This window comes from Oryctolagus cuniculus, chromosome 5 (assembly GCF_964237555.1).
Source record: "Oryctolagus cuniculus chromosome 5, mOryCun1.1, whole genome shotgun sequence".
Classification (NCBI taxonomy): domain Eukaryota; kingdom Metazoa; phylum Chordata; class Mammalia; order Lagomorpha; family Leporidae; genus Oryctolagus; species Oryctolagus cuniculus.
Genome location: NC_091436.1, coordinates 121,655,821 through 121,671,890, shown reverse-complemented (window position 1 = coordinate 121,671,890; position 16,070 = coordinate 121,655,821). Strand labels below are relative to the sequence as shown.

General features: G+C 35.1%; 1 long non-coding RNA gene across 2 annotated transcripts in view; it reads right to left on the bottom strand.

Moving 5' to 3' along the window:
* LOC127493030 (uncharacterized) overlaps nt 1-15,669 on the bottom strand; it is a 49,769-nt gene extending 34,100 nt beyond the window's left edge. For both annotated transcript variants that reach the window (XR_007922951.2, XR_007922952.2), the window contains exon 1: nt 15,481-15,669. This is a non-coding gene — a long non-coding RNA (uncharacterized lncRNA). The remainder of the gene's footprint in view (nt 1-15,480) is intronic.
* Between the last annotated feature and the right edge of the window lie 401 nt (nt 15,670-16,070).

Genomic DNA, 16,070 nt, shown 5'->3' with positions numbered 1-16,070 from the left:
ATATTGGCTCTTACAGGTCATCATTCTTGACAAACAAAAGGGTGCACAGTTATCTCACTATTCCCTTTTTACCATGGGTATTTCATTGATATTTTAATAACATTTACAACAAAGATGGCATTAGGTTGCCAGGCACCTCATAATAAGATAATTTCCAAATCACATTAAAGTATTAAAGTATTCACTCCAGATTGATGTTTGCTATACTAATCATTAAGAAATTTGTGATTTAAAAAAAGTGAAAAAAGTGTGAATTGCTAAAATTGAGCAACTTTGTATGAGCTTTGCCATATATATGCATCTACAATCAAGAAGAAAGTAGGACCTCTCTTGAATATTTCATTCTAAAGTGAAATCCTATCTTACTATACAGAAATTGTGTCCTCTGGTGGATAGTAAGATGTATACAAAGAAATATCATTTTAAAATATTTATGCCATATATGTATATGACACATTTAAATAATCCCAGTAAATACCAAACAAGTATTTTTTTTTAACTTTTATTTAATGAATATAAATTTCCAAAGTACGACTTATGGATTATAATGGCTTCCCCCCAATACCGTCCCTCCCACCCACAACCCTCCCCTTTCCCACTCCCTCTCCCCTTCCATTCACATCAAGATTCATTTTTGATTATCTTAATATACAGAAGATCAGCTTAGTATACACTAAGTAAGGATTTCAACAGTTTGCTCCCACACAGAAACATAAAGTGAAAAATAATAGATGATTTTTTTAAATGATGATGAAATCAGATCAGACCTATTGTCATGTTTAATCCCAGTGAGAGTCAAGTTGGGAATTGATAATTTCTTTTTTTTTTTTTTTCAGAGGATCAGTTTAGTATGCATTAAGTAAGGATTTCAACAGTTTGCACCCCCATAGAAACACAAAGTGAAATATATTGTGTAAGTACTCGTTATAGCATTAAATCTCAATGCACAGCACATTAAGGACAGAGATCCTACATGAGGAGTAAGTACACAGTGACTCCTGTTGTTGACTTTACCAATTGACACTCCTGTCTATGGCATCAGTAATCTCCCTATGCTCCAGTCATGAGTTTCCAAGGCTATGGAAGCCCCTTGAGTTCTCCGACTCTTATCGTGTTTAGACAAGGTCATAGTCAAAGTGGAGGTTCTCTCCTCCCTTCAGAGAAAGGTACCTCCTTCTTTGAAGACCTGTTCTTTCCACTGGGATCTCACTCACAGAGATCTTTTGCCAGAGTGTCTTGACTTTCCATGCCTGAAATACTCTCATGGGCTTTTCAGCCAGATCTGAATGCCTTTAGGGCTGATTCTGAGGCCAGAGTGCTATTTAGGACATCTGCCATTCTATGAGTCTGCTGAGTATCTCACTTCCCATGTTGGATCACTCTCCCCTTTATTTATTCTATCGGTTAGTGTTAGCAGGTACTAGACTTCAAATAAGTAATTTTTATTTTCAAGTCAATTTATTCAAGGATCAACATTTTGATATGCATCTAAGATGTCATTTTATTCATATTTTCTTTTTATAAAGATTATTATGATTTGAATGTTTTAATGATAATAACTTTTTCTCTCGTTATTATCTGTTGCATTAATCTTATAGAACTGATGATCCTTCATTTTTTCAATTATGTAAACTAATTGGTAAGATAGTCTACCTCATCTCCTGGCTAGAGTTATTGATTCAAGATTGGAGCAACTCAAGAATATGACATTTGACTCATTGTAATCACCTCATCTATAGATTCAGCTATGTGCCCAGACCTAAATTTTTTGTTCAGGTATACCTCTCATTTGTTGTTGGAAATGGTGATTGTCAGACAATCAGTCTCTTTTTCACTGATTATGAAACAGGGAACATGTAGTCTTGGAGATTTCTGGCCATTATTTTTCCCTATCAAGTGTGACTTTCACTACAATGGAGAAGAGAAGCATACAGCTAGGAAATAAATCATTGTTTTGGTAAGATCACTGAGCTATCTGATAACATCTTGTTTGAAGCTTTACTTCAAGGTACACATTTACTTGAACATACAACCTGACTGTTTGTGTTAGGCAGTTTGAATAAGGAAATTCATGGTTGCACCAAAGCAAACTGATCCTAGAAACTAAGTTATTCCTTAAGTTTTGGTAAAGAGTAATTGTATGTGGATAAAATACACATGTGTCGATCACCAGAAAAAATAGGTAAGATGAATATATGTAGATAAGATTCTTATCAGATTACCTCCTGTGTTTTCTACATAACCTTAGCAACATTAGTGGGGATGGAAAATAATCTTCAAATTTAAAAGCTACCAAATAGTAATGCATGGTTCAGGTTATCTGCTCTTGCAATCTTAGAAGTAAAAGTAACCCAAATTCTCAAAATAAATCTGTAAATTGAATTTTAATACAATGAGGTTCAAATGTTATTGACCTCTGACTATACTTTTCATTCTAGAATAGACAATATTAACAAATATGTATAAATAGGCAAATATTAAAAAAAAACTCCAACCCAAGTATAATTTATAAGCATCAACTGGACTATAACTAAAAAAGACAAGAAAAAGTGCTTTCAGAGTAGAAATACTCCAAATAGCAGAAGTATGTCACAAGATACATTAAATCTTGCTATATAACAAATTTATGCTTGCAGGACTAGAATTTCCAGGAAAACTACTTAGAAAATGTACCACAAAATAAAACACATAAACAAACTGGTTGACTTTGAGTTGAAGCAGACTTTTCCTAATTGTCCGTAGCTCACTCACCCAAATGAAATTAGGACTAGTGGCAAATTAAATCATCTAGAAACAAAGACTCTAAGTAGAGAAGCTGGGGAACATAAAATTAACTGCTCCATGTGAGTCCATTTCTAGTCACGAGGCTAAAATAAATCTCACGGTCTGTTGGCTATCAAAGTCACATTGCTATGGCTAAAGCAACAGAGACTTGACTTTAAACATTCTTTGTCTTCTCATCAAAAATTATTTATTAACAGGGCAGTTATCGATAAGATTTAGGGAACACATTTTTTCCATGTGCACTATACCTTCACATTTGCATGCATGAAGATTTTATATATTTGTGTATTTATTTGTATTTTATATAATCTTATATGAATATATATTCATGTGTGTATGCGTATATGCATGAGTGTATGTGTGTACAAACTCATATGGGTGAGTTTAGCACTAAACAGAGTAGATTTCCTTCAAAATAATTGATTAAATTGATTAGAAATTCATTGAAAACTATTACAAAATTATAATTGAAAGTGATGATTTGGAGATAAACAAGGGAAATACAAATAAAATATTTAATAAAGATAAAAGCTCAGCATATGGATTAATAAAAGAGCAATTCATTATATGATGAAAGTTGCAACATATCTATTTCTTCCTTTGTGGGTCTTCATTGACCACCAAGAATGGCTAAATTTCCTATATCTACTGATTTAATGAGTTCCCTTTCATAAATTGATCCCAAAAGCCATGAAAAGAAAGTATGTAAAGACATATTACCATGACTGTGAATTATACTATGAAATGATGGAGGATAAATCTCTCCCTATTTCTACCATTCATTGTAGTTGTCTTATGCAAATAGAAATTGCAGCATGTGTAACCTTTTCTTTTACTCCTATTTTCTAAAACATTGATTATATGTTCAAATTCTCTAGAAGTAAATGTAATTTTGAAGATAAATTTTTAAAATGTCAATATCCTATTCTATTCCCTATACTGTGAAGAGATTTAAAAAATCCTTTATATAACTTTATTTGAGGTAGACTATCCGGGGGAAGAATAAATTATTGAGCAGTCAATTTCATCAAATAAACACTTTTACTCAGTTTCTACTGAAACATCTATGTTACCGCACCAGAAACAGTGGCATGCATTGATATAACAAAATACTTAATTTTTACTAGGTAGTAGACACTACGCTCAATTATTTGGGACTGAAATGATAAATGGTGTATAATCCTTGGGTTTGAAAATAATAGAATGAGACAGACTAGGAAAGTGTAACGTGAACAGATAGATGTTTTTAACAATGAATGTTTTCATTTGAATGATCATCCTAACTTATTCTTACAATCACGTGGATGGACAAAGGATATAATTGTGTATTATATTTGAGGAAGCAAATTCCCAAATTACATTTTACTAGATATACAAAAAACTTGTAGATATACAAAAAAATACATCCTTTGTATTTGAAATCTCTCACTTATTAAAGTCTGCTTTTTAATTACAATAAATAAATAAAATAGAAAATCAATCATTTCCCAGTGAACTATTACTACACTTGATAATATTCTAATTGATCTTATTTATCCTGTTGAATAGTTACTAAAATACTTGGGCATGCTCCATTTGTGCTATACTCCAGACTGACTTTCTGAATTGAAAAACATGATGGTTATTGATAAGACTACATTTTGCATTCTTCAATACACAGATATTTAACCCAAGTTAGCTGAATATTTCAAAACAAAATTCAATTTGTTATCAGGAAAAAATGATGGTCATCTATACATGTGTAGTAAAGCTTGGAAAAGTTACCCTAATCCACTTTTGGTGGGAATGTAAACGGGTACAGCCACTGTGGAAGACAGTATGGAGAAACTTCAGACATCTGACTATAGACCTACCATATTATCCAGTCATCCCACACCTGGAAATTTACACAGAGGAAATGAAATAGGCATATGAAAGAGTTATCTGTACCCCCATGTTTACTGCAGCTCAATTCACAATAGCTATGATAAGGAATCAATCCAGATGTCCATCAACTGAAAATGGGTTAATACATTATACTCAGTGAAATGAGCCAATCCCAAAAGACAAATACCATATGCTCTGCCTGATCTGTGGTAAATAATAGAGTACCTAAAATGTAAAGTATAGAAGTGAAATTGACACTTTGAGATGCAATGATCTTGAACAGTCCTTGTCTCCACTGTTGAGGGACAAGTTTTTTGTAATTCATGCTATTTGTTGAACTCTTTACTTAGTTCAGGGTTAATTTATTTGTATAAATTTAATTGAAAATAGATCTTTGTAAAAAACTAAGAAGGGGAATAGGAGAAGGAGGAGGCAGAAGCGTGGGAGTGCTGGCAGGAAGCAGGGTAGGTTGGGAAGAATCACTGTGTTCCTCAGTTTGTATATATGAAATGCATGAAATTTGTATACATTAAGGAAAAGGTTTATAGGTTAAAAAATTTGCTCACCCCAACATGCATAATTAAAAAATATGGGAACGTGAATAAAGTAGGATATGATATAATAACAGTGATTCTTTTCATTAAATTGAGAAAATAGGAATTAAACATAATGCTGGACGGATAGTATATTAAAGCAGAGATATATAAACTGTGGGTAGTTTTGATAGTGAATTTGTTTTGAAACTTCATCCATCTAGTGTTACTAAAGGATAAATGAATGTTAAGAATTTTCAGATTGACCTATATTTATACATTTTGATGTAAGATTGTTACCAGTTAGTCGGGATTTTAAAAAAAAATCTTTAACTGACAAATGCAACATGCATACATACATGTATAATGTCCAATTAAGAATTGCATCTCTATCTTAGATGTTTATCAATTCTCTATAGTGAAAACATTCAACATCCTATCCCCTAGTATTTTCATTTAGAGAGATATCAAGCATATTGTGAATTTCTATAACTGCACGGCTCTGCAAGAGAACTTCTTACTCCTATATCAGTATAACTATGTGGCCATTAATCAAACTTCCCCACCCTTCCCTCTAGCCTCCTCTTCCACAGTGTCTGGTAAACACCATTATGCCCTTCACTTCTATGAAATCAACTTTTTAGATTCCACATATGATTGAGATCATCCAGTACTTACCTTTCTGTGCTTTGCTTATTTCACTTAACATATTCACCTTGCAATTTCATGAATGTTGTAACAAATGACAAAATTTCATTCATTTTTAATCCTGAATAGTATTCCATTGTGTAGATATATCACACTTTCTTTATGCATTCAACTGTTGGTAGACTCAGATTGCTTCCATTTCTTGGTTATTGTAAATAATACCGCAATAAATATTTGAGTAAAGATATCCTTTTCAGAGAGTTATTTCATTTCCCTCTGTTATATACACACAGAAGGGGGATTGCTTGATCACTTAGCAGTTCTAATTTTAGATTTTTTTTTCCCTAGGGATCTCAGTACTGTTTTCCACAAGAGCTGTCTTAATTTACATCCCTGTCAATGGTGTGCAAGTGTTTCCTTTGCACCACATCTGCATTACCATTTGATTTCTGCTCTTTTTTTTGGTTTTCTGTTAGTAGCCAATCTTACTGGACACAGCTCACTGTATTTTACATTTGCAATTCCCTGATGATCAGTATTTATTACCATTTTTTACATACCTTTTGGTCATTTGTACATCTTCCCTTGAAAACTCTGTATAGGACCCATTTTTAAACTGGATTACTTCATGTGTTTGCTATTGAATTATTTGATTAGCTTATATATTCTGGTTATAAACTTGTCAGATGTGTAATTGCAAATACTTTTTCTCATGCTAGAGTTTATCTCTTCATTGTATCCACAGCTTCTTTTGCTGTGAAGAAGCTCTATAGTGTGATTAAATCCTGCTTGTCTAGCTTTGGTTCTAGTTTCTGTGCTTTTTGTACATGAACAGAAAAAAAAAAAAAAGAACACTTTGCCTATTCCAATGTCTTGAAGAATTTCCTTTATGTTTTATTCCAGTAGTTTCAAAGTTTCAAGCCTTACATATAGGCCACTGATTCACTTTGCATTAATTTTTTTTTGCATATTAAAATATAAGGATCTAGACAATGGTTCCACAGTGTGTGCTGAAACATTATTTTCTAAGGCATGTTCTTAGCAACTTTGCAAAGATCAGTGTGCAGATTTGTAGGTTTACTTCTAAAGCCTTTTTCATATACCATTTATTTGTGTGTCTAGTTTTATAACAATACCATGCTGTTTTAATGACTGAAACTTTATAATTTTTTTCAAAATTAATTAATGTAATGCCTTACACTTTTCACTTTTTTGTGTTTTCATCAAACTGTTATCTTTGTAGAGATATTTCACCTTACTTTTTAGATTTATTCTTAAATATTTTGATATTTTTGCAGGTATTGAAAATTACATTTCTAGCCGGCGCCGCGGCTCACTAGGCTAATCCTCCGCCTAGCAGCGCCGGCACACCGGGTTCTAGTCCCGGTTGGGGCGCCGGATTCTGTCCCGGTTGCCCCTCTTCCAGGCCAGCCCTCTGCTGTGGCCAGGGAGTGCAGTGGAGGATGGCCCAAGTGCTTGGGCCCTGCACCCCATGGGAGACCAGGAAAAGCACCTGGCTCCTGGCTCCTGCCATCGGATCAGCGCGGTGCGCCGGCCGCAGCGCGCCGGCCGCAGCGGCCATTGGAGGGTGAACCAACGGCAAAGGAAGACCTTTCTCGCTGTCTCTCTCTCTCACTGTCCACTCTGCCTGTCAAAAAAAAAAAAAAAAAAAAAGAAAATTACATTTCTTTTTCAGTTAATTTACCATACGTTTATTACAATGCTATTATTTTTTGTACATTGGCTTTGTGTCCTGCAGTTTTGCTGAATTTGTGTATTTATTATAATAGCTTTTTGCATAGTCAGGGGTTTTCTATATATAAATTCCTGTCATCTGCAAACAGTAAAAATTTGATTCCTCCTTTCTAATTTGTAAGCCTTTGATTTCCTTTTCTTGCCTACTTGCTCTGACTAGAACTTTCAGTATTATATTGAATAAGATGGGTGAAAGCAGTATTTTTTGTTGCATATCTTAGAAAGTTTATCACTATTGAATATAATGTTAGTTTACTTACCATATTTGGCTTTTATTATATTGAGGTATATTCTTTCTATAAAAATTTGTTCAGCATTTTTATCATGAATAAATTGCTGGGGTTTTAAAATGTATTTATTTGAGCTGCTGTTGTGGCATAGCAAGTGAAGTCAAAGCCTGTGGTGCTGACATCTCATTTGGCCATCAGTTTAAGTCCTGGATACTTCACTTATGGTTCAGCTCTTCGATGCTCTTCCTGGGAAACAGTGAGAATGGCCCAAGTGCCTGGGCCATTGCCAGCCATGTGAGATACCTGGATGAATCTCTGGGCTCCTGGTTTCAGCCTGGTCCAAAGCACACCTGTTGTAGCCATTTGGGGAATGAACCAGCTGATGGAAGATCTCTCTGTGTCTCTCCACCTCTATTTCTGTAACTGCCTATCAAGTAAATGGATTAATCTTTTAAAAATGTATTTATTTATTAGTTCAGTTGAGAAGAAAATACATGGGGAGGGAGGGAGGGAGAGAGAGACAGAGAGGGAGAGGGAGAGAGAGAGAGATATATGGAGATCAGAGTTCTGATCCATTGGATTAGTCCCTCAGAAATCAGGAATTCAATCCAGGGATTCTACATGGGTGGTAGGTACCCAATTATTGAGCTATCAAGTGCTGCCCCCAAAAGTGTGTATTATCACTAAACTGGAATTAAAAGTGAACTTGAATTCAAACTCAGGTACTCTGATATGGGATGTGAGCAAAATAGCCACTATGCTAAATGCCCATCCCTGTAGATTAGCTTTTTTCAAATGTTTTCTCAACATTTCTTGAGATTTACATGATATTTTTGTCCTTCCTTCTGTTGATGTTGAATATGGTGTTTATTGATTTGTAAATATTGAACCATCCTTGTATACCTATAGTGAATCCCATTTGATCACAGTGAATAATCTTTTTTAGTGTGCTGTTGGATACTGTTTGCTAGTATTTTGATGGGTATTTGTTTTAATCTGTATCTATCAATGATATTGATTTGTAATTTCTAGAAAGGAGAGAGAGAGGAGAGACAGAGCGAGAGATCAATAAATACATAGAGATCATTCATCTGCTGGTCCATTCCCTGAAAGCCTGCAATAGCTGGGGTGGACCAGGCTGAAGCTAGTTGACTAGAACTCCATCAAAGTCTCCTTTATGGGTGTCAAGTACCCAGCTGTGTGCATTAGCTGAGGCTGTATTGGACCTGCATCCAGGACTCAAACCCAAGAACTCTGGTATAGGGTGTGGGTATTCTAACAGCAACTTGAACACTGCAGGTGAGGCATGCCAGAGAAGAATGCATATTCTGCAGCTGTTTCATACAGTGTCTGTTGGCATCTGTTAGCTCTTATTGTTCTAGGATGCAACATAAATCTACTTCTTCGTTGATTTTCTGTCTAAGTGATCTTTCCATTTCTGAAAGTGAGATGGTAAAGTTCCTTACTACTATTATATGAGAGTCTAGCTCCAATGTTGAGTGCATATATTTACAACTGTTAGTAACTCATGCCAGATTAACTCTTTATCATTGTATAACAAATTCATTGTCTCTTAATACTGCTTCTTTCTTTGGGATTATAATTCCTTATATTGGTTTATCCTTTTACTTTCAGCCTGTGCGTGTCCTTAGAAGTGAAGTGAATTTCTTGTAGGCAGCATTTCAATGGATCTTATTTTTATGCATTTTTCTGTATTTTAATTGGAGAATCAAATCCATTTACATTTGAGGTAGTTACTGATAATGCAAGGTCTTACTATGGCCATTTTCATACTTGTTTCTAGTTTTAATGTAGTTATTTTTTTCCTTTCTTCCTTTCTTGGTCTTCCTTTGTGGCTAAGAGATTTTCTCTAGAAGTGTGTATTGATCTCCTGCTTTTAATTTTTGGTCAACAAATTAAGTATATTTTTGTTTTGTGGTTAAATCAGACCTACAAAAGTGTCTATTTGTTATGACAAGATTTTTCTTAAATGGAAGAAAACTTAACATGGATTACAATGTTAGAAAAAAAGCAACAAATATGCATGAAATACTAAAAATGAACTACACATTTGTACTTCATTTTTGTCACAGACTTTGAATTCATGATATCTCATTTTATTTCTTTCTGTTGCCTATCTCCAAATATTGTAATGTAGGTGCATTTTTAATTGTTTTACTTTTAGTCATCACACTAAAGATGACTGTTTAGCACACCATATTTACCAAATTAGGTTACCTTGAGTCTCTTTTTATAGGTCACCTTCCAGTAAAGTTTCTTCCTTCCTTCCTTCCTTCCTTCCTTCCTTCCTTCCTTCCTTCCTTCCTTCCTTCCTTCCTTCCTTTGACAGGCAGAGTGGACAGTGAGAGAGAGACAGAGAGAAAGGTCTTCCTTTGCCATTGGTTCACCCTCCAGTGGCCGCCACGCTGATCTGAAGCCAGGAGCCAGGTACTTCTCCTGGTCTCCCATGCGGGTGCAGGGCCCAAGTACTTGGGCCATCCTCCACTGCACTCCCTGGCCACAGCAGAGTTGGCCTGGAAGAGGGGCAACTGGGACAGAATCCGGCACCCCGATCGGGACTAGAACCCGGTGTGCTGGCGCCGCAAGGCAGAGGATTAGCCTAGTGAGCCGCGGTGCCGGCCCCAGTAAAGTTTCTATCTTTTGATATTTTCTTCTTATTTGTTAGCATTTTGAAGACCCCCCTTTGGCATTTCTTGTCTAACAGATCTGAGGGTAATGAATTCCCTAATTTTTTATTTGTTTGTCTTTATTTATCTCTTGCAACTATAGGCTAGTATCTTGGTATGATATTCTTGGCTGACATTTTTTTGCCTTCAGTATGGTGTATCTCATCTCACTTTCCAGGCTTAGAAAGTTTTTGCTGAGAAGTCTGTAAACAGGAAAATTTTGACTTCTTTACATGTTATTTGATTCTTTTTCTTCAGCTTTGAGAATCCTTTCTTTGTTGTTTCCTATACTCTCTCCATATATTAACTACAAATAAGGGAAAACTTATGATATTTATCTATCTGTATCTGGATTATTTCACTCAGCATCCTGGATCAGTTGTATTCATTTTGATGCAAATATCAGGATTTCATCATTTTTTGGCTGAGTAATATTTCATCATGTATATATACCATGTTTTCTTTATTCAGTCATCAGTTAATGGACATCTAGGTTGATTCATATATTTTCTATTGTGAATCGATCTGCTATAGTCATATCTGAGGAATCACCATTATGTTTTTAATAAAAATTGTACCAATTTGCATTCTCACCAACAGTGTATTAGTGTACCTTTTTCTGTACAACCTTGCCAGTATTTGTGATTTTTTTGTTTTTGGATAATAGCTATGCTAACTGGGATGAGATGATAACTCATTGTAGTTTTTATTTCCATTTCACTGATGGTAAGTGCCCTGAGCATTTTTTCATGTACATGTTGGTCATTTGTATTTCATACTTTGAAGAGTACGTGTTTGTATCCTTTGCCCATTTTTTAGCTGGATGATTTTTGTTTTATTCTTATAGTTCTTGAGCCCTGTGTACATTCTGGGTATTAATCCTTTATTAGTTGCATAGTTTGCAAATGTTTTCTCCCATTCTATCAGTTACTCATTCTGTTGGGTGTTTCCTTTGCAGTGCAGAAGACTCTGCTTGATGTAATCCCATTTGTTTATTTTTGCTTTAATGGACTGTGCTTCTGGGATTTATCAGAGTCTTTGCCTATACCAATGTCTTGCAGAATTTCCCCAATTTTTTCTCTAGTAATTTGATGGTATCAGATCATAGATTTAGATCCTTGATCTATTTTGAGTTGATTTTTGTATAAGATGTAAGAGGGATCTTGTTTCAAACTTCTGCATGCAGTGATCCAATTTTCCTGTACCATTTGTTGAACATAATTTCTTTTCTCCAGGGATTGATTTTAGCACATTTGTCAAAGATCAGTTGTTTGTAGATGTGTGGATAAATTTCTGGAGTTTCAATTATGTCCCAAAGCTCTACATGTCTATTTTTTTTTGCCAGTATCAGGCTGTTTTGATTACAACTGCTCTGCAGTATGTCTTAAAATCTGATATTGTGATGCCTCCAGTTTTGTTTTTGTTGTATAAGATTACTTTAGCTATTCAGGGTCTCTTGTGTTACCATATGAATTTTAGCATCATTTTTTCAAGACTTGAGAAGAATTTCATTGATATTTTGATTGAGATCACACTGAATCTCTAAATTGCTTTTGGTAGTATGGACATTTTAGTGAAATTAGTTCTTCTAATCACTGTACATGAAAGATTTTTCCAGTTTTGGTCTTCTTAAATTTCTATCATTAATGCTTTATAATTTTCATTGCAGAGATTGTTCACCTCCTTGGTTAAATTTATTCCATGATATTTTTATTTTTTGTAGCTATTGTAAATGAGACTGATCTTAGAAGTACTTTCTCAGCCATGACATTGTCTGTGTATACAAAGGCTATTGATTTTTATGTGTTGATTTTATATCCTGCAAATTTACCAAACTCTCTTTTGAGTTCCAATAGTCTTTTACTGAAGTCTTTTGATTCCTCTATAAATAGAATCATGCATCTGCAAACAAGGATAATTTGACTTCCACCTTTCCAATTTCTATCCATTTAATTTCTTTTTCTTTCCAAATGTTTCTGGCTAAATCTTCTAAAACTGTGTTGAATATCAGTGGTGAAAGTGGGCATCCTTTTCTATTCCACATGTCAGTGGATATGCTTCCAATTTTCCATATTCAGTGTGATGCTGATTGTGGTGTTCTCATGCATTGCCTGGATTGTGTTGATGGATTTTCCTTCTATACCAAATTTGCATAAGGTTTTTATCATGAAGGGATATTGTATTTTATCAACTGATTTATCTACATCTATCCAGATAATCATATGGTTTTTATTCTTCAATTTGTTAGTATGATGCATCACATTTATTAATTTGCATATGTTGAAACATCCTTGCATACTAGGGATAAATGCAACTTGATCCAGGTGAATGATCTTTCTGATGTGTTATTGGATCCAATCAGCTAGAATTTTGCTGAAGATTATTGCATCTATGTTCATCAGCAGTATTTTCTACAGTTCTCTTTATTTCATGTTTCTGTTTCCTTTGTGGTCAGAAAAGATACATGATTTGATTTCAGTTTGTTTTTTTTAATTTGCTGAAACTTGCTTTATGCTTTAGCATATAGTCTATACTAGAGAAAGTCCCATACACTGATGAAATTAATATGTTTTTTTTTTTTGCAAATGTGAGATGAAATGTTCTGTAGAAATTAGTTAGGTCAGTTTGGTCCATATGTCCATGGTGTAGATTAAATCTGTTGTTTCTTTGTTGATTTTCTGTCTAGCTAATCTGTCCATTGATGAAATGTAGTGTTGAAGTCCTACATTCCTATTTTATTGGAGTCTATGTCTCCCTGTTAACATTTGACTTTAATAGCCAAGTGTCCTGGCATTGGGTGCATATTCATTTATTATAGCCACATTTTCCTGTTGTATTAATCCCTTAATTATTTCATAATACCTTGTCTCTTTTGACAGCTTTTGTATTAAAGTCTATTTTTTTCTGATATTAGGATAGTTATACCTGCTCATTTTTACTCTCTATTAGCATGGAATGACTTTTTTCCATCCTTTCACTTTCAGAATATGTACATTTTGGTTGGTGAGATGTGCTTGTTTTAGGCAGCCAATAGATGGGTCTTTTTTTTTTTTTTTATATCCATTCAGCCTGTGTCTTTTAATTAGAGAATTAGGCTATTTACACTCAAGGTTATTATTGGTAAGTAAGGACTTGGCCCTGACATTTTCCTTAAGTATCCCTATTGTTTACTTTGGATTTCTTTTGTGCTTTTACTAAGGATTACTTGCCTTCACATTCTTTCATAATTAATGACTATCATTCTCTGTTTCTGTGTGTTGCACATCTTTAAGAATCATTTTTAAAGCTGGACACTTGATGACAAATTCTATTTCTGTTTCTTTGGAAGGTCTTTATTTCACCTTCATTTATATTTTACTGGGTAGAGTATTCTGGGTTGACAGCTTCTTTTAGGACTTGGACCATGTCTCTTCATTTTTATGTAACCTATAGGGATACTGATTTGAAATCAGCTATGATTCTATTTGAGGATCCTCTGAAGGTATTCTGGTGTTTCTCTAATGCACATTTTTGAATCTTTTCTTTATGATTTACCATTAAGAGTTGACTACAATATGTCATGGTTAATACTTTTCTTTTCTATTAATTTAATTTAATCTAATTTAATTTATATTGTATTTAAGGTAAACAATTTCATGTACTTTATATATACAGATTTAGGAATACAGTGACACCTCCCACTATATACTCCTTCCCTCCATGCTTCTACCCTTCCACCTGCTTCCTCTCTTATTCCATTTCTTAATTTTTACAATGATCTATGACCTTTTCTAATCATATCTGTTATGACTTCTATGTACTTCCCATACTTGGATGTCCCTTTTTTTAAAAATTTTATTTATTTGAAAGACACAGTTACAGAGAGAGGTACAGACAGAGAGAGGTCTTCCATTCGTTGGTTCACTTTCCAGATGGCTGCAACGACTGGAGCTGAGCTAATCCAAAGCCAGGTGCCTTCTCCTGGTCTCCAACATCTGGTCTCTGACGTCTGGTCTCCGACGTGAGTGCAGGGGCCCAAAGGACTTGGGCCATCTGCCACTGCTTTCCCAGGCCACAGCAGAGAGCTGGATCAGAAGAGGAGCAGCCGGGACTAGAGTCGGTGCCCAATGGGATGCCAGTGCTTCAGGCCAGGGCTTTAACCCACTGTGCCACAGTGCTGGCCCCATACTTGGATGTCACTTTTTTCTCTAAATTAAGGAAGATTTCTGCTATCATTTCACTGAGAAGGTCTTCTAGTCCATTCTCTTTTTCCATACCTTCAGGAACCCCTAAGAAATGAATTATTCATTTGATATTATCCCATAAATCTTAAACACTTTTCTATTTTTATTATTTTTCTTCTTTTTTGTCTTTTTCCAAGATTTTTGCTTCTAGTTCAGATATTCTTTCTTCTGTTTCACCAAGTCTGTTTTTGAGGCTTTCTACTGTATTTTCTATTTGACATTTTAAAGTTCTTCATTTCTAATATTTTAGATTGATTTCTCTTCAATATTTTTATCTCTTGGCAAAATTTTTCAGCTATATCTTGTATTGATTTCTTTATCTCCTGAATTTATTTCTCAGTTTTTCTGAGTAATCTTCTGATCATTCTTTTGAATTCATTTTTAGGCATTTCATCAATTATTTTGTCTTCAAATTCTATTATTGAATTTTTGTTATGTTACTTTTGGGGAGTGGTATTGTCTTCTTTGTTCTTGTTTCTCATATTTCCAAATTTATTTTTAGGTATTTGTGGAAATATTTTTGCTTTTCTCCTATGATGCCTTTTATCTTTGAATTGTGCCTATTTGGCTTAATGGAGTGCATGCACCTTCAGTAGATATCCAGAGGCTTGTGCTGGATGGGGCCAGGATTCTCTGGTCAGTACTCAATGGTGGGATGAGTGTCCAGGGTGACACCCAGGATGGGCACTGTAAATCTTTATTGTTGGCAAGGGGCAGGGTATGATCATGTCTGCTGGCATAAGCATGTACTTACCTCCTCTCTTCCAAGGTGATAAATGCCTGGGTTATCTCACGTGGTTATAACCACTGTCCATGCAGGAACATGAACCTCAGAAGCAATCCGTGCAGTTCTCAGTTCGAGCAGAGATTCTTCTACAATGAGCCATTTCAGGTAGTTGGGGAACTCTGAGCCTCTGAAGCCAGACATAGTGATTGCTCAAAGACCTAGTGACACCCATGCCCTGTTGTGCAGTCACAGAATTCCCACAGTCATAATGCATAAGGCTCCCAGAGTCGCAAGGTTCCATTCTCAGTCCTGCAATCCTGCCCCATCCACTGAGACAGCAGAGGTCATCCCAGAGCCAGCTGCCTGTGGATGTTCCACTTTGGCAGTTTGAGCCCCAGAGCCTGTGATGTGGTGGGGAGGTGGGAATACCTCACAGTCCTAAGTGGGTACCCAGCTCTGTGCCAATACTCCAGACAATGAATCTCCCTGATTGGGGTTGGGTGTTAAGGGCAACCTCTTGATAACCGATGATGGCATTAAACAGGATAACACTTGGATCTTATAGTCACCAAGCCCTGAATAATCTTGCAGATCTTATCAGGCCTATGTGATGATAG